Source organism: Budorcas taxicolor, chromosome X, assembly GCF_023091745.1.
Source record: "Budorcas taxicolor isolate Tak-1 chromosome X, Takin1.1, whole genome shotgun sequence".
In the NCBI taxonomy this organism is placed as follows: Eukaryota; Metazoa; Chordata; class Mammalia; order Artiodactyla; family Bovidae; genus Budorcas; species Budorcas taxicolor.
Window position 1 is genome coordinate 63,117,767 of NC_068935.1, and position 23,735 is coordinate 63,141,501.

At 45.1% G+C, this 23,735-nt stretch overlaps 1 pseudogene; it reads right to left on the reverse strand.

The window, feature by feature from the left end:
* Positions 1–542: 542 nt before the first annotated feature.
* Positions 543–23,735, reverse strand: part of LOC128069473 (histone-lysine N-methyltransferase PRDM7-like) — a 99,432-nt pseudogene continuing 76,239 nt past the window's right edge.

Genomic DNA, 23,735 nt, shown 5'->3' on the forward strand with positions numbered 1-23,735 from the left:
AATTCCTTCCGAATCAATCCTTGGTGGCGTTGGGCATCTGGGAGCAGAGATCTGCGAGCCATGTCTGCCTCCAGGGGCGACTGGAAAGGCACTCTGAGTGTGCTGGGAGAGACACGGTTAAGGCACCATCCATTACAGAATTTGCTGGTATCTCGGGCTTCCTCACACCTCAGAGGCCCGTTTTTACCCCAGGATGCCCATGCTCCAAACCACAACCTGAGTCCACCCTCAGCTGCCTCCGTAACCCTTCAGGTCCATCTTCCCCGCCCTCCAGGCTCCGCAGGCCTTGACAACCTCTCCTTCCAGGCTGCGCAGTCCTGCTGCCCCGGATCGCCCCCGTGCTCCCTTCTATCCCTTCCTTCCTCAGGCTGCCGGCATGTTTCCCACCACCATACCACTGGCCGTGCCCAGGGAGGCTCCATGAAAAGGATACAGCACCACCTCTCCACGTCTAGGCCTTACAGCCAAGGGTGCTACATCTCCAGCAGATCCTAGGCCATCTGGCGCCCGCTCACCCTGGGGACGAGCTACAGCAGCTTCCATCACCGCTCTTCCTCCGCCAGACACACCCTGGCCTTCTGGGGCCCGGTGAACATCCTCACCTTCAGCGCTGCCTGAACCACTCTGGCAAGCGGGTGTTCTGGCGCTCTGCTGGTCATCTCGGCCCTCTGCACCACCGGCGCCACCACCCGACGCCTGCATGGCTGCCGCGCGTCTCCCTCAGACCGCAAATAAGGGGCGGAGAGACTTGGCCCCTCACAGAGTCCCTCCCCTTCTGCGCAAGGACGCGAAAATTGCGCCTGCGCATACACCCCAGCCACCCACGGCTGCTATGGAGACCCCTTGAGGCTGGCAGAACTCACCTCCCTCACAATGTCACGCTCCTTTCAGGTGCCCCCTGATGTGCCTGCGCACATGGGCCTGTCTAGTGCTTGCTCAGACGGCGTGGAATGGACCCCGCCAAGTGTCCAAAGAGACGCCACTGAGACACAAATGCCGACTTTCCAGTCTCAAGGCCTAAAGCTAGTTCCACAATGCAACTTTGATTTCTCCAACGTATGCCACAGAAGGGTCTCACTGGAGTAAGGTGTGAGTCGAGGGCAAGGGGCCAAGCCACACGACCCACCAGCATCCCGTCTCTGCCCACTCCACATCATACCTGTGCTCTTTGACCGTAGTGATAGCTAGCACTTCCTACGGTCTTTGCGTTATTTCAGGTGCTTTCATGTGTTCGTCCATCACGTCAGTTTTCAGACAGTATTGCCGTGGCCCAGGCCACCTTTGTGGCTCAGCTGGTAAAGAATCTATCTGCCTGCAGTGCGGGAGACCTCGCTTCAATCCCTGGGTTGGGAAGATCCGCTCGAGAAGGGAAAGGCTACCCACTCCAGTGTTCTGGCCTAGAGAATTCCATGGACTGTATAGTCCATGGGGTCACAAAGAGTCAGACATAACTGAGCGACTTTCACTTCACTTTGCTTCACAAAATGAGAAAATATTCCAAAATTAGTACTAAATGGCAGTACACTACTGTCTTATTTTCCCGCCTCTTACATTGTCTTTACTAATGTTGTGCTCCTTGAATATCTGGATCTCAGAACCTCCCCTCCAATCAGAAGACAAATACAGTATTAAGACGTGTAGAAGCTAAAACTAAAGTCAGAGACAGCACAGTAGCTCAGTTTTATTTTCTGCAGTTAACAATCACCAAACAAACTATGTGGACCTTGAGCCTCCCAAGCAGAAGCACAGGCACAAGATGAAGCCTGATCCATCTACTGCAGAAATCAATGCCTTTGGGAAGGACACTTGAGGCTAGGGCACATATGCTAGATTTAACCCTGACTTTCATGCAGAGGCTTAGTAAAAAAAAGGGAGGGCACATAGTGCTGCAAGGTCTGCATCACCAGGGAAACACACACTGACAAGCCCCCAGAGCACCACACTTCTTTAGGCTTAACCCTCCATTATGGCAATGGCAACCTACTCCAGTACTCTTGTCTGGAAAATCCCATGGATGGAGGAGCCTGGTAGGCTGCAGTCCATGGGGTTGCGAAGAGTCGGACATGACTGAGAGACTTCACTTTCACTTTTCACTTTCATGCATTGGAGAAGGCTATGGCAACCCACTCCAGTACTCTTGCCTGGAGAATCCCAGGGATGGGGGAGCCTGGTGGGCTGCCGTCTATGGGGTCGCACAGAGTCGGACACGACTGAAGTGACTTAGCATGGCTCCTCCTGGGCCGAGACTGGCCCTGGCCACTGCCCACCACCCTCTCCACAGCCCAGGCCCCGGCCCCCTTTAGAACTGACAGAACCAACAGACGGCCATTTACACTGAGCTCCTGAACTGGCACTCACAGTTGAGTACTTGGAGACAGTAAGTTGCAGGCGATTTTTGCTTGAGTGAGCGATGTGAAAGGTACGGTGAGCCTGCTGGTGGAGATATGGTTAAGGCACCATCCACATTTCTCATTTTGCCTGTCCGTCAGGCTCCCTGCTCATGGTGACCCACCGTCTCCCACAAGGCCGCCCCCAGACACCTTGGATATCACTGTCCTGACCCTCTGGATCCCTTCAGGTTGCTTTTCTTCACCACCATCCCCCGGCAGCCAGACCAACCCTGCCCCATACCCTCCAGCCCCTCAGAGTACCCTCTTCCTACACTTTAGGCCCCGCTGCCTGCAATCCCTCAAACCACCCTTAGCCCACACCCAATCCACACCTAGCTCACCCTGCAACTGAGGCTCCTGGAATAGGACACAACTGAAGGGGTCGGTTACTCAGAACTCCGGCTCCAGGTGCAGTGTCTCTTCCCCACTCTGGTGCGTGGAGTGACCCCAGGATCTGCAGAATGTCACCAGCTGTGCCTCGTGACTTTCCTGCAGCACTGGGGCCTCTGGGATCACCGGGGTTGCCAGGGCCACCAGGGACTGTAGGACTGACGGTGTCACCAGGGCCAGCTGGGTTGCCAGTGCCATCACCGCCACCTTCACCACCGGGCACACCTTGACTGACATGTGCCATGCCCGCTACAAAGGCCATGGCACCTGCGTCTTCAGCGGCTGCCCTCGTGGTTCCTCCACCGTGTGCCCCTCCCCCTCCCTGTGCGTCGGGAAAGACTGAACCTCCCTACAGAACCCAGCCCTGTAGTGCGACCTGCAGCTCAGCATCGGCAGAGTGCCTGCACAAACACACTCTGGTCCTGCCTCACGATTGGTTCCCACAAACCATTGGCTCCCACGGTGGCTGCAGGCTCTCGGGCAATAGGCGCTCCCTGCAGAAGCTTTACGCGTTCGCGCGGTGTGTCACCCCAATGAGCCTGCACAGACACACTCACGTGGTCTGGTCCCTCTAAATCAGCCCTGCCTCAGGCCTGGAAACCTGGTAGATGGCTTAGCCAGGAGGCCTCTGGGTGGCGCTCCACCCTTTAGTGTGTCTGCAGCTGCTCAGTGCGCATGCTCAAACAGACCCTGCCCCCTCTCCTCAGGGCACGTGCCTGTTTCCAGTCCAAGCCTGCAAACCCCAAGTGAGCCTCGTCTGCTGTGCACCTCCAAGACTGCACTGCTGCCAACCTGGCCACGCTCACAGGTGAGCATCCTGCTGAGCGCAGGTCCTTGTCATTGACTTCTGGAGGGGAGCTGGGCATCCCTGGGTCAGACTTGGTCTGTCCTTCTGGTGTCCCGCACATAGCTCATGTGTGTGTGCGTGTGTGTGCATGTGTGTCCATGTGTGCGTGGGCAGGTGCATGCACATGGGCATCTGATGTGCATGTCTGTGTCTGTGTGTGCCCGAGAGAGAGAGTGCCTGTGCACAGGTGCTAGTCCATGTGCGTGTGAGAAAATGGGTGTGCAGAGGTGCATGCACATAGGTATGTGCATGTGTGTTTGTGGAGGTGCTTGCAAATGGGCGTTCGCATGTGCGTGTGTGTGTGAGAGAGCATGTGGTCAGGTGCATGCACAAGGATATTGGCATTTGTGTGTGCTTGTGTTCATGTGCAGGTGCCTTCATGTGGTGCATGGGGACCCGGTCCTGGAGTCTAGAGAATAGGAATGTGGAGTGTGTTGTGCTTGCCTGCCTGGGGAGGGAAGCTGGGACTGCTGTTGAACTCACTGGGGACAGCATGGGGCGGGGCCACCTGGGGCTCCAGGCACACAGACTACAGAGGCTCCAGGCTGGGAACTTATGACAGGCCCCCCAGAAGCACCGGCTGGACCAGCTGCACTCAAGGGTTGCCGGAAAGGCAATGTCCCCCATCACACTCCCAGTCCCTTGGCCTCTTCTGGCATGAAACTCATGGGCTTTCCCTCTCCAGGATCAAAGTCCTGTGGCTCTCTGAAGGGCTGGAGGTGCCGGGGCCCTCAACTGGGAGGTGACCCTGTGTCTGCTGGCCTGCTGGGTGCTGGTTTACTTCTGATCTGGAAAGGGGTCAAATCAGCCCACACAGTACACCCAGGGCTGATGACGGGGCTGGGGCAACACTGCATGGGAGGTGGAACCACTGGTGCCACGGGAGGTGACTGGATCAGGGCCACTGCCCTAGGAGGGGATAGGTACTTCAATCAGGCCCCTTGATCCCCACCCTCTGGCTGGATAGGCCTCTCCATGGCCCTCTGAATCCAAGGCCAGCAGCCTTCCCCCACCCCCAGTGGAGGGATTAGATTTCCTCCATTATCTTGTTAGCTGCAGGAGTTTTTTAGTTTACCTTGATCAGATTAAGAAAGTCTGTTTGTAGTCCTAGTTTTCTGACAGTTTCTATCATAGCGGTTGTTGAATATTGTCGAATGCTTTTATGGCACCTATGGACATGATCATATGGTTTTTCTCCTGTGTTTTCTTAATATGATGAATAACACTGGTTGATGATCTTTTAATGCATAACCAATCTTTCATTCTTGATATAGATCTCATTTGGTCATAATGCTTTATATATTGCTGGATTAAATTTGCTAACATTTCATTTTTTTGTGCTTAACTTGATGAAGAATATTGGTCTATGGTTTTCTTTTCTTGCAGTGTCTTCATCTGGTTTTGGTATTTTGTAAGGCTGACCTCATAAAATGATTTGAGAAATGTTTTCTGTCCTCTGCTTTCTGAAAGAATTTGTATGGGATTGGAGATATTTCTCCTTTACCTATTTCATAGCATTCACTAGTTAAGTCACATGGGCCTGGAGTTTTCTGTTCCATATCTTCGATAGATTTATTCCATATCTTTGATAGATTTAGGGATATTTAAGGTTTTCACTTTCTTCTTGAGTTAGTTTTGAGAATTTGTGTCATTCAAGGAATTTCTTAATTTCATCTAAATTGGCAAATTTTTTTCTTGCTTTTCTTTTTCAAAAAATTTATTTATTTTAATTGGAGGCTAATTACTTTACAACATTGTAGTGCTTTCTGCCATACATTGACATGAGTCAGCCATGGGTGTACATGTGTCCCTCGTCCTGAATCCCCCTCCCACTTCCCTCCCTATCCCATCTTTCAGTGTCATCCCAGTGCACTGGCCCTGAGCGCCCTGTCTCATGCATCGAACCTGGACTATCTATTTCACATGTGGTGATATACATGTTTCAATGCTATTCTCTCAAATCATTCCACCCTTGCCTTCTCCCACAGAGTCCAAAAGTCTGTTTTTTATCTCTGGGTCTCTTTTGCTGTCTCGCATATAGGGTCATCATTCCCATCTTTATAAATTCCATATATATGCATTAATAGACTGTATTGCTGTTTTTCTTTTTGACTTACTTCACTCTGTATAATAGGCTCCAGTTTCGTCCACCTCATTAGAACTGATTCAAATGCATTCTTCTTAATAGCTGAGTCATATCCCATTGTGTATATGTACCACAGCTTTCTTATCCATTCATCTGCTGACCGATATCCAGGTTGCTTGCATGTCCTGGCCATTGTAAACAGTGCTGCGATGAACATTGGGGTACACATGTCTCATTCAATTCTGGTTTCTTCAAATGTGTATGCTCAGCAGTAGGATTGCTGGGTCATATGGCAGTTCTATTTCCAGTTGTTTAAGGAATCTCCACACCATTCTACATAGTGGCTTTATTAGTTTGTATTCCCACCAACAGTGTAGGAGGGTTCCCTTTTCTCTGCACCCTCTCAAGCACTTATTGTCTGAAGCTGTTTTGATAGCAGCCATTCTGACTGGCATGAGATGGTACCTCATTATGGTTTTGATTTGCATTTCTCTGATAATGAGTGATGTTGAGCATCTTTACATGTGTTTGCTAGCCATCTCTATATCTTCTTTGGAAAAATGTCTGTTTAGTTCTTTGGCCCATTTTTTGATTGGGTCATTTATTCTTCTGGGATTGAGCTGCATGAAATTTTTGTATATTTTTGAGATTAATTATTTGTCAGTTGCTTTGTTTGCTATTATTTTTCCCATTCTGAAGGCTGTCTTCTCACCTTGCTTATAGTTTCTTTGGTTGTGCATAAGCTTTTCAGTGTAATTAGGTCCCATTTATTTATTTTTGCTTTCATTTCCATTGCTCTGGGGAGTGGGTCATAGAGCATCTTGCTGTGATTTATTTCAGAGACTGTTCTGCCTATGTTTTCCTCTAGGAGTTTTATAGTTTCTGGTCTTACGCTTAGATCTTTAATCCATTTTGAGTTTATTTTTGTGTATAGTGTTAGGAAGTGTTCTAGTTTCATTCTTTTACAAGTGGTTGACCAGTTTTCCCAGCACCACTTGTTAAAGAGATTGTCTTTTATTGTCCATTTCTTCCAAGTTGTCCATTTTATTGGCATATAGTTGCTGATAGTAGTCTCTTATGATCCTTTGTATTTCTGTGTTGTTTGTTGTGATCTCTCCATTTTCATTTCTAATTTTATTGATTTGATTTTTCTCCCTTTGTTTCTTGATGAGTCTGGCTAATGGTTTGTCAATTTTATTTATCCTCTCAAAGAACCAGCTTTTGGCTTTGTTGATTTTTGCTAAGGTCTCTTTTGCTTCTTTTGCATTTATTTCTGCCCTCACTTTTAAGATTTCCTTCCTTCTACTAACCCTGGGGTTCTTCATTTCTTCCTATACTAGTTGCTTTAGGTGTAGTTAGGTTATTTATTTGACTTTTTTCTTGTTTCTTGATGTAAGCCTGTATTGCTATGAATGTTCCCCTTAGCACTGCTTTTACAGTGTCCCACAGGTTTTGGGTTGTTGTGTTTTCATTTTCATTCATTTCTATGCATATTTTGATTTCTTTTTTGATTTCTTCTGTGATTTGTTGGTTATTCAGCAGCGTGTTGTTCAGCCTCCATATGTTGGAATTTTTAATAGTTTTTCTCCTGTAATTGAGATCTAATCTTACTGCATTGTGGTCAGAAAAGATGCTTGGAAATATTTCAATTTTTTTGAATTTACCAAGGTTAGATTTGTGGCCCAGGATGTGATCTATTCTGGAGAAGGTTCTGTGTATGCTTGAGAAAAAGGTGAAATTCATTGTTTTGGGGTGAAATGTCCTATAGATGTCAATTAGGTCTAGCTGGTCTATTGTATCATTTAAAGTTTGTGTTTCTTTGTTAAATTTTCTGTTTAGTTGATCTATCCATAGGTGTGAGTGAGGTATTAAAGTCTCCCACTATTATTGTGTTCTTATTAATTTCCCCTTTCATACTTGTTAGCATTTGTCTTACATATTGTGGTGCTCCTATGTTGGGTGCATATATATTTATAATTGTTATATCTTCTCCTTGGATTGATCTTTGATTATTATGTAGTGTCCTTTGTCTCTTTCACAGCCTTTGTTTTAAAGTTTATTTTATCTGATATGAGTATTGCTACTCCTGCTTTCTTTTGGTCTCTATTTGCAGGGAATATCTTTTTCCAGCCCTTCACTTTCAGTCTGTATGTGTCCCTTGTTTTGAGGTGGGTCTCTTGTAGACAACATATATAGGGGTCTTGTTTTTGTATCCATTCAGCCAGTCTTTGTCTTTTGGTTGGGGCATTCAACCCATTTACGTTTAAGGTAACTATTGAGAAGTATGATCCCGTTGCCATTTACTTTATTGTTTTGGGTTCAGGCTTATACACCCTTTCTGTGTTTCCTGTCTAGAGAGGATCCTTTAGCATTTGTTGGAGAGCTGGTTTGGTGGTGCTGAATTCTCTCAGCTGTTGCTTGTCTGTAAAGCTTTTGATTTCTCCTTCATATTTGAATGAGATCCTTGCTGGGTACAGTAATCTGGGCTGTAGGTTATTTTCTTTCAGCACTTTAAGTATGTCCTTCCATTCCCTTCTGGCCTGAAGAGTTTCCGTTGAAAGATCAGCTGTTATCCTTATGGGAATCCCCTTGTGTGTTATTTGTTGTTTTTCCCTTGCTGCTTTTAATATTTGCTCTTTGTGTTTGATCTTTGTTAATTTGATTAATATGTGTCTGTGGGTGTTTCTCCTTGGGTTTATCCTGTTTGGGACTCCCTGGGTTTCTTGGACTTGGGTGATTATTTCCTTCCCCATTTTGGGAAGTTTTCAACTATTATCTCTTCAAATATTTTCTCATTGTCTTTCTTTTTGTCTTCATCTGGGACTCCCATGATTTGAATGTTGGGGCATTTAACATTGTCCCCAAGGTCTCTGAGATTGTCCTCATTTCTTTTAATTTCTTTTAATTCTTTTTCCTCTCTGTTTCATGTATTTATACCATTCTATCTTCTACCTCACTTATCCTATCTTCTGCCTCCATTATTCTACTGTTGGTTCCCTCCAGAGTGTTTTTGATCTCATTTATTGCATTATTCATTATATATTGACCCTTTTTTATTTCTTCTAGGTCTTTGTTAAACCTTTCTTGCATCTTGGTGATCCTTGTCTCCAGGCTGTTTATCTGTAACTCCATTTTGTTTTCAAGATTTTGGATCATTTTCACTATCACTATTCGGGATTCTTTATCGAGTAGATTCCCTATCTCTTCCTCTTTTGTTTGGCTTGGTGGGCGTTTATCCTGTTCCTTTACCTGCTGGGTATTACTCTGCCTCTTCATCTTGTTTGTATTGCTGTGTTTGCAGTGGCCTTTCCATATTCTGGCAGTTTGTGGAGTTCTCTTTATTGTGGAGTTTCCTTGCTGTGGGTGGGTTTGGACGGGTGGCTTTTCAAGGTTTACTGGCTAGGGAGGCTTGTGTCAGTGTTCTGGTGGGTGGAGCTGGATTTCTTCTCTCTGGGGTGCAATGAAGTGTCCAGTAATGAGTTATGAGATGTCAGTGGGTTTGGAGTGATTTTGGGCAGCCTGTATATTGAAGCTCAGGGCTATGTTCCTGTGTTGCTGGAGAATTTGCGTGGTATATCTTGCTCTGGAACTTGTTGGCCATTGGGTGGTGCTTGGTTTCAGTGTAGGTACAAAAAAGATCTTCAGGACCAAGATAATCACGATGGTGTGATCACTCACCTTTAGCCAGGTATCCTGGAATGTGAAGTAAAGTGGGCCTTAGAAAGCATCACTATGAACAAAGCTAGTGGAAGTGATGGAATTCCAGTTGAGCTATTTCAAATCCTGAAAGATGATGCTGTGAAAGCACTGCACTCAATATGCCAGCAAATTTGGGAAACTCAGCAGTGGCCAAAGGACTGGAAAAGGTCACTTTTCATTCCAGTCCTAAAGAAAGGCAATGCCAAAGAATGCTCAAACTACTGCACAATTTCAGTCATCTCACACACTAGTAAAGTAATGCTCAAAATTCTCCAAACCAGGCTTCAGCAGTAAGTGAACCGTGAAATTCCAGATGTTCAAGCTGGTTTTAGAAAAGGCAGAGGAACCAGAGATCAAATTGCCAACATCCGGTGGATCATCAAAAAAGCAAGAGAGTTCCAGAAAAACATCTATTTCTGCTTTACTGACTATGCCAAAGCCTTTGACTGTGTGGATCACAATAAACTGTGGAAAATTCTTCAAGAGATGGGAATACCAGACCACCTAACCTGCCTCTTGAGAAACGTGTATGCAGGTCAGGAAGCAACAGTTAGAACTGGACATGGAACACCAGACTGGTTCCAAATAGGAAAAGGAGTACATCAAGGCTGTATATTGTCACCCTGCTTGTTTAACTTATATGCAGAGTACATCATGAGAAACGCTGGGCTGGAAGAAGCACAAGCTGGAATCAAGATTGCCGGGAGAAATATCAATCACCTCAGATATGCAGATGACACCACCCTTAGGGCAGAAAGTGAAGAGGAACTAAAAAGCCTGTTGATGAAAGTGAAATAGGAGAGTGAAAAAGTTGGCTTAAAGCTCAACATTGAGAAAATGAAGATCATGGCATCTGGTCCCATCCCTTCATGGGAAATAGATGGGGAAACAGTGGAAACAGTGTTAGACTTTAGTTTTTTGGGCTCCAAAATCACTGCAGATGGTGATTGCAGCCATGAAATTAAAAGACGCTTACTCCTTGGAAGGAAAGTTAAGTCCAACCTAGATAGCATATTCAAAAGCAGAGACATTACTTTGCCAACAAAGGTCCGTCTAGTCAAGGCTATGGTTTTTCCAGCGGTCATGTATGGATGTGAGAGTTGGACTGTGAAGAAAGCTGAGCGCCGAAGAATTGATGCTTTTGAACTGTGGTGTTGGAGAAGACTCTTGAGAGTCCCTTGTACTGCAAGGAGATCCAACCAGTCCATTCTAAAGGAGATTAGCCCTGGGTGTTCTTTGGAAGGAATGATGCTAAAACTGAAACTCCAGTACTTTGGCCACCTCATGTGAAGAGTTGACTCATTGGAAAAGACTCTGATGCTGGGAGGGATTGGGGGCAGGAGGAGAAGGGGACGACAGAGGATGAGATGGCTGGATGGCATCACGGACTCGATGGACGTGAGTCTGAGTGAACTCCGGGAGATGGTGATGGACAGGGAGGCCTGGCGTGCTGCGATTCATGGGGTCGCAAAGAGTCGGACATGACTGAGTGACTGAACTGAACTGATGGCGGCGTTTGATGAGCTCCTATTGATTAATGTACCCTGGAGTCAGGAGTTCTCTGTTGTTCTCAGGATTTGGACTTAATCCTCCTGCCTCTGGTTTTCAGTCTTATTCTTACAGCAGCCTCAAGACTTCTCCATCTGTCACTTTGAAGGCGGTTTCCTCTGTTTTAGCTTCTTCTGTTTGCTGGTGTCTTCAGTGTCTAATTTCTGCCCTGATACAAGGGGGTGGTAGTGGACACTTCTGTAGGCTCACTTGTTCAGTCGTGCTCTGGAGAGGGAGGAACGCTGTGAACAAATATCACTGGCATGTGTTCACAGTGTCTCGGCCACCCTGGGTTTGTCCCCGCTTACAGCATGTGTGTTTTCCCTGTCTACACTGCTTAGGCTCTAGGTTGTTCTGCCGGGAACTGTCTGAGGCTGGCCCTGGGTTGTGTGCACTTCCCAGGTCTAAGCTGCTCAGGTTCAGGTACTTGGGTACACATAAGTGCAGACTCGGTTGGGCCTGCGTTTGTGCCCTTCCCAGGTCCAAGCAGCTCAGGTGACCGACCAGGTGTTTGACGAGCGTGGTCGCTCCAACTTGTCACCTCCCCCGTCCCTGCCACTCAGTTTTCTGGGTGTACAACCGGCACACCTTCTCAGGCAGATGTCGACCATCCAGAATCCCAAGAAGTCTTCGTTGGCAATGAAGTCTGCTTGCAGTTTGGTAGATGATGCCTCCCTGTGGCTGCGATTGCCCCTTTCTGACTCTGGCTGCCCTCGCCTGCCTGTCTCTGGTGGGGGATGGGCAGCTGGCTAGCTCTAGTCAGTCCTTTGTTCCGTGAGCGGGCCTGGCGGTGTCTTAAGTTAGGGCTTTTCACAGGGTAGCTATCCCACAGTCTGGTTTGCTATCACAAGTTAGTTCCCTCAGATTGCCCTCACGGCATTTAGGCCTGGTCCGTACTCAAGCAGTGCAGCCCGCGGTAGTGTTGGGCACGTAATCTGTGGGTTTTAATTATTTATTTATTTTTCCTCCTGGTTATGTTGCCCTCTGAGGTTCCAAGGCTCACCACAGATGTGCCAGTGAGTGTTGCCTGGTGTTTGGAAAAGTGAAAGTGAAAGTGAAGTCTCTCAGTCGTGTCCGACTCTTTGCGACCTCGTGGACTGTAGCCCACCAGGCTCCTCCGTCCATGGGATTCTCCAGGCAAGAATACTGGAGTGGGTTGCCATTTCCTTCTCCAGGGGATCTTCCCAACCCAGGAATTGAACCCATGTCTCCCAGATTGCAAGCAGACGCTTTAACCTCTGAGCCACCAGGGAAGCCCAGTGTTTGGAAACTTATTTTTTAAGACTCCCTTCCTGGGATGGATCTCTGTACCAACCTCTTTTGTCTCTCTTTTTATCTTTTATATTTTTTCCTACCTCCTTTTGAAGACAGTGGGCTGCTTTCCTGGGTGCCTGATGTCATCTGCCAGCATGCAGAGGTTGTTTTGTGGAATTTACTCAGCGTTCAAATGTTCTTTTGATGAGTTTGTGGGGAAGAAAGTGGTCTCCCCGTCCTATTCCTCTGCCATCTTAGGTTGGCCTGTATGATCGTTTTAATATGTTGCTGGATTTTGTTTGCTGGAATTTTGTTGAGGATTTTTGCATCTATGTTCATCAGTGATATTAGCCTGTTGTTCTCTTTTTTGTGGCATCTTTGTGTGGCTTTGGTATTAGGGTGATGGTGGCATCATAGAATGAGTTTGGCAGTTTACATTCCTCTGCAAATTTCTGGAAGAGTTTGAGTAGGATAGGTATTAGTTCTTCTCTAAATTTTTGGTAGAATTCACCTGTGGCTTTTGTTTGTTGGAAGAATTTTTATTCCAGTTTTTATTTCCACGCTTCTGATAGGTTTGTTAAGATTTTCTATTTCTCTTTCAGTTTTGGAAGATTATAGTTTTCTAAGAATTTATCCATTTCTTCCAAGTTATCCATTTTATTGCCATATAGTTGCTGTTAGTAGTCTATTGTGATCCTTTATATTTCTGTGCTGTCTGTCGTGATTTCTCCATTTTCATTTCTAATTTTTTGATTTCATTCTTCTCCTTTTTTTCTTGATGAGTCTGGCTAATGGTTTGTTTGTTTTACTTATCTTCTGAAAGAACCAGCATTTAGTTTTGTTGAGTTTTGCTATAGTCTCCTTTGTTTCTTTTTCATTTATTTCTGCCTTAATATTTATGATTTCTTTCCTTCTACTAACCCTGGAGTTCTTAATTTCTTCTTTTTCTAGTTGCTTTAAGTGTAAAGTTAGGTGATTTATTTGATTTTTCTCTTGTTTCTTGAGGTAAGCTTCTATTGCTATGACCCGTCCCCTCAGCACTGCTTTTACTGATTCCCATAGGTTTTGGGTTGTCATGTTTTCATTTTCATTTGTTCCTATGCATATTTTGATGTCTTCTGTGATTTGTTGGTTATTCAGAAGCATGTTGTTTAGCCTCCATATGTTTGTATGTTTAATAGTTTTTTTTCCCCTGTAGTTGACATCTAATCTTACTGCATTGTGATCAGAAAAGATGCTTGAAATGATTTCAATTTTTTTGTATTTACCAAGGCTAGATTTATGACCCAGGATGTGATCTATCCTGGAGAAGGTTCCGTGTGCACTTGAGAAAAAGGTGAAATTCATTGTTTTGGGGTGAAATGTCCTATAGATATCAATTAGGTGTAACTAGTCAATTGTATCATTTAAAGCTTGTGTTTCCTTGCTAATTTTCTGTTTGGTTCATCTATCCATAGGTGTGAGTGGGGTATTAACATCGTCCACTATTATTGTGTTACTGTTAATTTCCCCTTTCATACTTGTTAGCATTTGCCTTACATATTGTGGTGCTCATATGTTGGGTGCATATATAATTATAATTGTTATATCTTCTTCTTGGATTGATCCTTTGATCATTATGTAGTGTCCTTCTTTGTCTCTTTTCATAGCTTTTATTTCAAAGTCTATTTTTTCTGATATGAGTATTGCTACTCCTGCTTTCTTTTGATCTCCATTTTCCTGAAATGACTTTTTCTTGCCCTTCACTCTCAGTCTGTATGTGTCCCATTGTTTGAGGTGGATCTCTTGACAGCATATATAGGGGTCTTGTTTTCATATCCATTCAGCCAGTCTTTGTCTTTTGGTTGGTGCATTCAACCTATTTACATTTAAGGGAATTATTGATAAGTATGATCCCGTTGCCATTTACTTTGTTGTTTTGGGTTTGAGTTTATAAACCTTTTCTGTGTTTCCAGTCTAGAGAAGACCCTTTAGCATTTGTTGAAGAGCTGGTTTGGTGGTGCTGAATTCTCTCAGCTTTTGCTTGTCTGTAAAGCTTTTGATTTCTCCTTCATATTTGAATGAGATCCTTGCTGACTATAGTAATCTGGGTTGTAGGTTTTTCTCTTTCATCACTTTAAGTATATCTTGTCATTCCCTTGTAGCCTGAAGAGTTTCTATTGAAAGGTCAGATGTTATCCTTATGGGGATCCCCTCGTGTGTTATTTGTTGTTTTTCCCTTGCTGCTTTTAGTACTTGCTCTTTGTGTTTGATCTTCATTAATTTGATTAATATGTGCCTTGAGGTGTTTCACCTTGGGTTTATCCTGTTTGGGACTCTCTATCTTTCAATTTGTTAATGTGGTGAATTACATTGATTGATTTGTGGATATTGAAGAATCCTTGCATCCCTGGGATAAAGCCCACTTGGTCATGGTGTATGATCTTTTTAATGTGTTGTTGGATTCTGTTTGCTAGAATTTTGTTAAAGATTTTTGCATCTATGTTCATCAGTGATTTTGGCTTGTACTTTTCTTTTTTTGTGGCATCTTTGCCTAGTTTTGGTATTAGGGTGATGGTGGCCTCATAGAATGAGTTTGGCAGTTTACCTTCTTCTGCAATTTTCTGGAAGAGTTTGAGTAGGGTAGGTGTTAGTTCTTCTCTAATTTTTTGGTAAAATTCACCTGTGAGGCCATCTGGTCCTGGGCTTTTGTTTGCTTGAAGATTTCTTATTACAGTTTCAATTTCCATGCTTGTGATGTGTCTGTTAAGATTTTCTATTTCTTCCAGGCTCAGTTTTGGAAAGTTATACTTTTCTAAGAATTTGTCCATTTCTTCCAAGTTGTCCATTTTATTGGCATATAGTTGCTGATAGTACTTTCTTATGATCCTTTGTATTTCTTTGTTGTCTTTTGTGATTTCTCCATTTTTGTTTCTAATTTTGTTGATTTGATTCTTCTCCCTTTGTTTCTTGATGAGTCTGGCTAATGCTTTGTCAATTTTATTTATCTTCTCAAAGAACCAGCTTTTAGCTTTGTTGATTTTTGCTATGGTCTCTTTTGTTTCTTTTGCATTTATTTCTACCCTAGTTTTTAAGATTTCTTTCCTTTTAGTAACCTTGGGGTTCTTCATTTCATCCTTTGCTATTTGTTTTAGATGTAGAGTTAGGTTATTTAATTGACATGTTTCTTGAGGTAAGCCTGTATTGCTATGAACCTTCCTCTTAGCACTGCTTTTACAGTGTCCCACAGGTTTTGCGTTGTTGTGTTTTCATTTTCATTCTTTTCTATGCATATTTTAATTTCTTTTTTGATTTCTTCTGTGATTTGTTGGTTATTCACAAGCGTGTTGTTCAGCCTCCTATGGAGAACAATGTGGAGATTCCTTAAAAAACTGGAAATAGAATTGCCATATGACCCAGCAATCCCAGTGCAGGGCATACACACTGAGGAAACCAGAATTGAAAGAGACACATGTACCCCAATGTTCATTGCAGCACTGCTTATAATAGCCAGGACATGGAAGCAACCTAGATGTCCATCAGCAGATGAATGGATAAGAAAGCTGTGGTACATGTGCACAATGGAATATTACTCAGTCATTAAAAAGAATGCATTTGAATCAGTTCTAATGAGGTGGATGAAACTGGAGCCTTTTGTACAGAGTGAAGTAAGTCAGAAAGAAAAACACCAATACATTATACTAACACATATATATGGAATCTAGAAAGATGGTAACAATAACCCTGTATGTGAGACAGCAAAAGAGACACAGATGTATAGAACAGTCTTTTGGACTCTGTGGGAGAAGGCGAGGGTGGGATGATTTGAGAGAATAGCATTGAAACATGTATATTATCATATGTGAAACAGATCACCAGTCAAGGTTCGATGCATGAGACAGGGTGCTCAGGGCTGGTGCCCTGGGATGACCCAGAGGGATGGGATGGGGAGGGAGGTGGAATGGGGTTTGAGTATGGGGAACACAAGTACACCCATGGCTGATTCATATCAATGTATGGTAAAAACCACTACAATATTGTAAAGTAATTAGCCTCCAATTAAAATAAATAAATCAAAATAAAAATACATTATTAAAACTAATATTATAGTTTCTACTTTTCAGTATTACTACTAGAAAATTTCAATTATTTATGTGCCTCTTATTGTGTTTCTATTAAATAGTGCTTATCTAAAGTTTATGATCCTAAGCCTGATTTCAAAAGGTATTTTTCTGCCTTCAAATGAAGTATATAATACATATCAGAAAAAAAAAAACAAACTCTCTTCTGGAAAAAATAAAATTTGTAACCATTGAAAACTGAGGTATGGGACTTCTCTCGTGGTGCAGTGGATAAGAATCTGCCTGTCAATGCAGGGGACACAGGTTCAATTCCTAGTCCAGGAAGATTCCACATGCTGTGGAATCTTGGATGGTGTATAGGAGATCACTGGGCAGCCAGATAAAAGTATGTACATGTGGAACACTGAGTGTATGGCACTCTAAGCAGATCTATTTGTGATAAAAGTATAAATTACAAGGAGTCAGACATGGGAATATGGGCATCGAATATTAAACTATAAGAATGCATTTTTCAACATGTAAGAAGCTGGACAAATATTGGGTATTTCAATTACCTATCTCAGAGTCATTGAGAAGACCCACTAAGCATGTAAACTGAGGCTTACTGGTTTATCTTAGAGTAGATTTGATCTCATTATAAGATGTTTTATCATAATACAACCTTTTGGATGCAGCTGGCTTCATTACCAGGCCCCAGAGATCTGGAAAGGAACCTAACCCTTACACTCAATATGCAAGTGAATTTCCACAAAGTTCTACTGAGCATGGTTTATACATGTACCTCATGGAAGTATTCAGTGATTGCCTAAAACCCATGCCATTTAGATATAAATACTGACACTGATAGATGGGATTCAGCCATGTAATTAATGGATATATGCATTGCAAACATTTCTGAGTCTTTACTTATATTCTATTTTAGTCAATTTTTAATTTAACAATGCTGCTGCTGCTGCTAAGTCACTTCAGTCATGTCCTACTCTGTGCAACCCCATAGATGGCAGCCCACCAGGCTCCACAGTCTCTGGGATTCTCCAGGCAAGAACACTGGAGTGGTTTGCCATTTCCTTCTCCAATGCATGAAAGTGAAAAGTGAAAGTGAAGTTGCTCAGTCGTGTCCGACTCTTTGTGACCCCATTGACTGCAGCTTACCAGGCTCCTCCATCCATGGGATTCTCCAGGCAAGAGTACTGGAGTGGGCTGCCATTGCCTTCTCCGAATCTAACAATATGCAAAGGTATAAAAATAATGTACATATTTTAAAGTGGTCACATAATAAAAATTAATAATTTAAAAATTATAAAGAAATATAAAAGTGGCAATCTTTGAGAAACCACAGAAGAAATGTTAAAGAAAAATTAGAGGAAAAAGTACATGATGATAAGATGAGATGAAACTCTACGATGAGGAAGATGGACAAAATCTACTACAGCAGCAAGAAGATCAAACCAGTTCAATCCTAAAGGAAATCAACCTTGAATACTCATTGTAAGGACTGATGCTGAAGCTGAAGCTCCAGTACTTTGGCCACCTGATGTCAAGAGCTGACTCATTGGAAAAGACCCTAATTCTGGGAGGGAGTGAAGGGCAAATGGAGAAGAGGGTGGCAGAGGATGAGATGGTTGGATGGCATCACCAACTCAATAGACATGCTGCTGCTGCTGATGCTGCTAAGTTGCTTCAGCTGTGTCCAACTCTGTGCAACCCTATAGACGGCAGCCCACCAGGCTCCCCTGTCCCTGGGATTCTCCAGGCAAGAACACTGGAGTGGGTTGCCATTTCCTTCTCCAATGCAGGAAAGTGAAAAGTGAAAGTGAAGTTGCTCAGTCGTGTCTGACTCTTAGCTCCCTCATGGACTGCAGCCCACCAGGCTCCTCCATCCATGGAATTTTCCAGGCAAGAGTACTGGAGTGGTTTGCCATTGCCTTCTCCACAATGGACATGAGTTTGAGTCAATTCTGGGAGATAGCAGAGGACAGAGGATTCTGGTGTGCTGCAGTCCATGGGGTCACAAAGAGTAGGCCATGACTCAGCAGCTGAACAACAACAACAACAAAGAGAAGAGCTATATGCCAGAGGACTAATTAAACAGAAGTTCTGACTGCAAGCTATTGATGAGCTGTGATCAGTCATGATGGGGTTATACCACTGGGCACTGCAGTGGAAGCTAAGGTGATAAGTCCATATTGGATAAGCTTACCAGAAACCATCATAATGGAAGATCCACGAAAAGAAAGAAGTACGGTTTACATGGGGCTGCCACAGTTTCACAGCAGCTCTGACACCCAGCCCTTCTGTACGGATGTGGGGTGAGCTTGCATCTGCTCCAATTGGGCCTCTATTTCAGTGGCTATGGTCCACCTTGAACTAGTTAGTAAATCCTCTGACCACAATCTCTGACCAAGATGAACATCTGTGGTTCCTGACATGATGAGCCAGACACTTTTGAACCCGGGAGCATCCACAGACTTTCCTTTTCCAATTCACCCAAGAGAATCATCCAGCTGCCCTTACAGTTTCCCTCAGCCTTAAAAGGAGAGATTTTAGTTGCTGTTCTGCTTGCATCTGAGAAGCTAAGTTTACCTGTATAGTAGAGTCCTGCAGAGAGGGGGGAGCAGTAAAATGCTGCTCAGAAGTTTACAAAAGTGGTCCAGCGGTTAAGAGTCTGCCATGCAATGCAAGGGACGTAGGTTAGATGCCAAGTTGGGGAATTAAGATCTCACATGCCATGTGGAGCAACAGAGCCAGCACAATACAACTGGAGTCTGTGCACCACAACGAAAGATCCTGAAGGACACAATGGAGATCCCAGATGTCGCAATCAAGACACAACGCAGCCAAAAAAAAAAAAAAAAAAAGAAAAAAAGTCTATGAGAGTGGCTTTGGAGTGTGGAAGAAGCATACAGGAGAGGGTGTTGGGTTTAATAAATGCTGCTGTGGGCTACACATTGGGGTCTACTTTTATATCTACTGGGCTTCCCTGGTGGCTCAGATGGTAAGGAAACTGCCTGCAATGCAGGAGACCTGGGTTCAATCCCTGGAGAAGGGAATGATAACCCACTCCAGTAATCTTGCCTGGAGAAGTACATGGACAGAGGAGACTGGTGGGCTACAGTCCATGGGGGTTGCAAAGCACTGGACACGGTTGAGCAACTAACACTACTTTTCAATGATTCAAAAAATCCTGAGGTGACAACTCCATGATCAGTTAAGACTTAAGTTTCTTAATTAAGATGCAGCAAGGGGTGGAGATCCAGTCAGATGGTTTCTGAAATCTCCTATCTTCAAACTCTGTGAATCAGTTCTGTAACTAGTGGATCCAGGCATGTGTGTGGGGAGGGACGCCCATCCTTCTGAAGCTGAGATCACGGCGGTCTCTGGGGCCAAGTCATGTCTGTGACCTGGGACGGCCCTATTGTCTCTCTGCTTCTGTTTTCCTTCACAGTGACCACAGAGGAGCCATCTCCTCACTTGGAATATCCAGACCACCATACAGGTAAAGAAAAAAGTTCCAGGGCTAGCTGGAGTGTAAACATAAAAAGAAAAGTTATTCCCCGCTCGGGATGGACACCAGCAGGAGGATAGGAAATCTGTACACAAATGACCGGTCTAGTGACCTCCACGCACTGTCCAAAGGGCCTCACAACATGGGTACCATTTTTACATCCACCACTCGCACATGGGAGCTTCTGTGCCCAAACCCAGGGCCACAGATGTCCTGGGAGAGCCGTTCAGTTTCAACCCTGGGTGGGAGTCTGTGCGATTGGATAACAAGAGGCTGCCGTCCTTACACGAAGCCTTTCCCACTGAGCTCTGGTGTGTGAAGATCCCGCAGAACCTAGCAGGAGCAAACACTGGTGAACGTTCAGTTCAGTTCAGTTCAGTTCTTTCAGTAGTTCAGTCATGTCCTACTCTTTGCGACCCCATGGACTCCAGCATGCCAGGCTTCCGGGTCCATCACCAACTCCCCAAGCTTGCTCAGACTCACGTCTGTTAAGTTGGTGGTGCCATCCAACCATCTCATCTTCTGGGGAATGTCAGCAAGAACCCCAAAATGAGACCCAAACCATGACCACCTTGGCCAGGGACAATACAGAGCCTGAAGCCCCCAGCTCACTGTCTGCCTCGAATTTAAACCTATTTCTGGAAAATGACACCTGCCTTCTTTTCTAGACCTTCCTTGAGGGAGGCTCTGTCACCTTTCCCATCCAGCCATTATTTCTGGCACTTCCACTTTAGGTCGATTTCCATTTCCCTTCTGTATTTCATCAAGACCTTCCACACTGTAAAGCCACATGCCCCCCAGAGGTAAGGTGTCAGATCTCTGGTCCTGCAGCTCCTGTCAGGCCCTCGTCTCTCACTCCTGGTGGGTCTGCTGACCACACTCCCCAGTCTCTATGCTCTATGGATCTCTGCATGTTCCCAACACATATTTTCACAAAGGTCCTGCCCTGGGGTGACAGGTCTTGATGGGAAAAGAGGAATCTGGTAGGATGCTTCAAGGGGATTGGGACCTAGAGTTGCATTTCAGATCCTTCCCCCCCCGCCGCCCCACCAACAACATGCAATTTTCTCCCATCACATTGTCCAAGGACAGTGTCTGGGACTGAGCTTGGGTGATGAAGGGGCAGAGATTTCAGATGATGATGCTGATAAAGAGAGGACGAGATCTCTAGCTACTGAGTGGCCATCAAGGCTATCACAGTCTGAAGAAGGCTCTTCATGCCTCACCTGCTGCGACCCTGGGAGTGAATTGCTCCTGGTGTTTGTCTGTTTCTACTCAAATTACCACACAATTGCACTCATCTCACACACTAGTAAAGTAATGCTCAAAATTCTCCAAGCCAGGCTTCAGCAATACATGAACCGTGAACTCCAGATGCTAAAGCTTGTTTTAGAAAAGGCAGAGGAACCAGAGATCAAATTGCCAACATGCGCTGGATCATGGAAAAAGCAAAAGAGAGTTTCAGAAAAACATCTATTTCTGCTTCATTGACTATGCCAAAGCCTTTGACTGTGTGGATCAAAATAAACTGTGGAAAATTCTGAAAGAAATGGGAATACCAGACCACCTGACCTGCCTCTTGAAAAACCTATATTCAGGTCAGGAAGCAACAGTTAGAACTGGACATGGAACACCAGACTGGTTCCAAATAGGAAAAGGAGTACGTCAAGGCTGCATATTGTGACCCCGCTTATTTAACTTACATGCAGAGTACATCATGAGAAACGCTGGGCTGGAAGAAGCACAAGCTGGAATCAAGATTGCCGGGAGAAATATCAATAATCTCAGATATGCAGATGACACCACCCTTAGGGCAGAAAGTGAAGAGGAACTAAAAAGCCTCTTGATGAAAGTGAAAGAGGAGAGTGAAAAAGTTGGCCTAAAGCTCAACATTGAGAAAATGAAGATTGTGGCATCTGGTCCCATCACTTCATGGGAAATAGATGGGGAAACAGTGGAAACAGTGTCAGACTTTATTTTTTTGGGCTCCAGAATCACTGCAGATGGTGACTGCAGCCAGGAAATTAAAAGACGCTTACTCCTTGGAAGGAAAGTTAAGTCCAACCTAGATAGCATATTCAAAAGCAGAGACATTACTTTGCCAACAAAGGTCCGTCTAGTCAAGGCTATGGTTTTTCCAGCAGTCATGTATGGATGTGAGAGTTGGACTATGAAGAAAGCTGAGCGCCGAAGAATTGATGCTTTTGAACTGTGGTGTTGGAGAAGACTCTTGAGAGTCTCTTGGACTGCAAGGAGATCCAACAAGTCCATCCTAAAGGAGTTCAATCTTGGGTGTTCATTGGGAGTACTGATGTTGAAGCTGAAACTCCAATTCTTCACCTGATGTGAAGAGTTGACTCATTTGAAAAGACCCTGATGCTGGGAGGGATTGGGGGCAGGAGGAGAAGGGGATGACAGAAGATGAGATGGCTGGATGGCATCACTGATTTGATGGACATGAGTTTGAGTGAACTCCCGGAGTTGGTGATGGACAGGGAGGCCTGGTGTGATGCGTTTCATGGGGTCACAAGAAGTCGGACATGACTGAGTGACTGAACTGAACCGAACTGAACCCTCAGTGTAGGTTCCTCCCATGAGATGATCTCAGTAGAGAAAGCTCTTCCTTGAGACATATTTTGTTACAACCATATTTATTATCTCTTACCTTTCTGTGGGTTTCTATCTTATCTTTCCAAGACAGGAGGGCACGATGCAAAGATATTTCTTTTTGTCCATGATGGGACTTGGCCTGCTGTTTTGTGTATGGTGACTGGAGTGATCAAAAACTCTCTGAAGCATGGGATAAATTATCCATGCACTGGGTTGTAGGTAAACAATTTTTTCCCTGTGTTCTTTTATATCTCAATATTTACATATACTTAATAATTTTTGAAACTGTTTTATCACCTTTACAGATGGCCTGGCTCCATCAATGTGTAAGATAAATATTTTTTTAAGGGAAAATGTAGGTGAATTTTAGGATTAACCGGCATAGCATGTAGAGAACACTCTGATAAGCTGTAACCCTTTATAAGATGTAAAATATCAGGAATGCTCCAGACAGAGGTGATCCAGGAACGCTGCTCCATGGTCCAGCAGCCCTTCCTGTCCCAGGGTCCTGGAGCTCCTTGGGAGAGGGAGGGTACCTGCCGGGTCCCTGAAGGCTAAGAATGATGCATGCCCGGGTGATGGCGGGAACTCACCTTCACACTTGAGCAGGGAGAAGTCGGTACTGGGGCTGAAGGAGGTGCTGAAGTAGGTGTAGTTGTCCACCAGGTCACAGGACAGGCACTGCCAGTTGAAGCTGCCCACGCTGTGTGCTGGCGCTGTGGTGGGTGGGGGGGCGGGTGGGGGCAGTCACCTCAGGTGAGACCCTTACCCTCAGCCCCACAAATGGCCCACTGGCTTCTCCTACAGGGGAGGTCTGGGGATGCTGTCCCCTTGCCTGTCTCCCTGCTGAGGCCCCTGGGTGCCGGGCTCAGCTGTCATGAGACCCTCCCCACCCCCACCACAGGCAGGAGCTCCCTGGCAGGCTGCTTCTGGGGATCGCCCAGGCGGGGCGAGTCACTGGTGGGAGAGTGTGGGAAGTGTTTTCTCCAGCGCTGTGTCCCTCTGAGCAGGCGACCAGCACTTTGGGAGCAGGATCTATGCGCTGTAGGGTATTTCACTCCCCTTGGAGCACCTGCTACCAGGACAGGGCGAGGCAGGGGCTCCCAAAACTACAACACTTAGGCTCTGGACTCTCCCACAGCCAGTGAGCGGGAGGGAGGGGGCTGCTTGCTCAGTGCCCAAGAACGGTAGGGGCGACCTGAAGCTGTCACTCGGGGCCTCGCTGATCAAGCACGATTTCATGTCATGAAGGGTTAACTAACAAGTGTTTTCAAAGGCTACGAGACACCAAGGTGCCTTCCAAAAGCCTGGAAGAAGTCCCGGTCAGAGTTGCTGGCACGAAAAG